Genomic DNA, 2,112 nt, shown 5'->3' on the forward strand with positions numbered 1-2,112 from the left:
GACCGGAGCATGGAATACCAGAGAGGAGTGGAACGGGGATGCAGACAAAACCTCTGAAAGCCATGAGCTTAGGAGAGAAACCAGGAGGTGGTTAGAGGCAGGGTGACAGAAAGGAGTAGATCCAGAAATTGTTAAAAGCTTCAAAGAGGGACGCCCTGAGAGCCCTGGGGATGCTCTCAGTGGGGCCCACAGGCAGTGTGAAGCCTGAGGGAACGTCCTCTGTTTCTTTCTGAGAACCTGAGGTTACTATTCCAGCAGCCCTTCATAGCCCTTTTTTCCTATTCCTTCCTAGAATAGGAATTCCTTCGGAGCTGCTCTGGTGTCACCTAGTACAGGTGTTCAGTGAAAAGCGATGTGTGCTCCCCATGGGCTACTGCTGCTGTGGGAAGCCACTCTGCCATTCACAGATTCCTCAGCTGAAAGCCGTTCCTGGCTCTGAGAACTCCCAAGGGTTGGCCTGAGTCCCCCTGAGACCGTGGAGGTCACATCTCTGAGCTCTGCCCCTTGATGGCCACTGAGAGCCGGAAGGCACCATAAGGGGAAGCACCGCTGATACCATTATGGATGCGGATTGTGGCCTTTTGAGTGGGATTTTTCTCAGGTTTTATGCCCCTGGTTCTTGCTGTTTTCCCTGTTAGTCATTGGGAGAAACCACTGAACTTGGAATACTAGTGACTATTTAGCTTCTGTATACCAGGCTAGGTGATAAACATTGCCACATTTTGAGATGGGTCTTGTCCCCATTTATTAGAAGAAGCAAACACCCTCAAAGGAGTTAATTTGCTGATGCTCACACAGCTTGTAAATGATGAAGCTGAGGGTCAGACCCAGATCTGCCCGACTCCAAAGACCCTACCATGGAAGGCTCGGAACCCTTTTAAGATCATAAACCCCTTTAAGAATACGAGTGATGCATTTCCCTCCAGTAAGTGGCACATAGGAGGGTATGCTCTTTATAAGTTGGGACTTTGGCACCGAGAGTCAGAAACCCAGCTCCAGGCAAAAGGACATGTTCTTGTGTAGCTCAGCAGTGGAGGGTAGGAGGAGACAGCCCCAAGGACTAAGTGATATTGCTGAGCTTCTCACCTCTGTTCAAGTCTCTCTTTACAGTAGTTCAGTGTGTGCTTTGTGGGTGCCTCATTGTGCCCAAAGGCAGGCTTTTTCAGGATAAAAATCTAGGAAGGATTCATGTTGAGGAGCTATTACAAACGGCTTTGGGTTTAATCATCATTGTCTAGCCAGTAGATAAAGTGAGAGCTTTTCTTTCCTAGTCACCTAGAGGAAATTCCAGAGAAAGGTCCTGATTGGCACCCCCTGGGTCATGTGTCCACCTCTCAAACCAATCACTGGTTAAAGGTGGAGTAGGGAACCATGACTGGCCAGGCCTTTGTCACTTGCCCAGCCAATAGGAGTTCTCTCTGACTTAAAGGCCATCAGAACCATATGGAATCCAGGAAGGGCAGCTCTCCAAAGGAAGGTGTGAGCTGTTAACCAGAAAAAGGACAGGATGTATCAGGCAGGCAAAAACAGTACATATGTTAACGCATGCTTGCAAAATTGTGCACTTAATTTTAAAGGGCTCCCAGGTGTTCTGAAGCTCAGTAGATCCCAGATTAGGAACCCTTCCCTTATTAAAAAAATAATTATTATTTTAATCCACCCAGGAATATGAGTTTTTAAAACTGATTTTGAAGAGAGAGGAAAGGAGAGAGAGAAATATCCATGTGAGAGAGAAACATTTATCGATTGCCTTCCATACACACCCCAACCATGGATCAAACCTGGGTATGTGCCATGACCAGGAGTTGAACCCTCAACCTTTTGGTGTACAGGACGACGCTCCAACCGAGTCACACTGGCCTGAGCAGCCTTACTCTTCATTACACTATACCTCTCATGTGTCTATGGTCACAGAAGTCTCCCACAACCCCCAGGACCTGCTTTATAGCAGCCCCAGTCACTGGATTGTCAAAGTTGGTGACACGTCTGTCTCCTGCACGTAACCGCGACCACCTGCAGGGGCTCAGGGTGGTCTTACTCATTACTGTCCCTTCTAGTCCAGTGCTTGCGTCCAGCAGGCTTTCAGTAACTGTTTCTAAAAGCAAATGTCTT

The sequence above is a fragment of the Phyllostomus discolor genome, chromosome 12, assembly GCF_004126475.2.
Source record: "Phyllostomus discolor isolate MPI-MPIP mPhyDis1 chromosome 12, mPhyDis1.pri.v3, whole genome shotgun sequence".
Classification (NCBI taxonomy): domain Eukaryota; kingdom Metazoa; phylum Chordata; class Mammalia; order Chiroptera; family Phyllostomidae; genus Phyllostomus; species Phyllostomus discolor.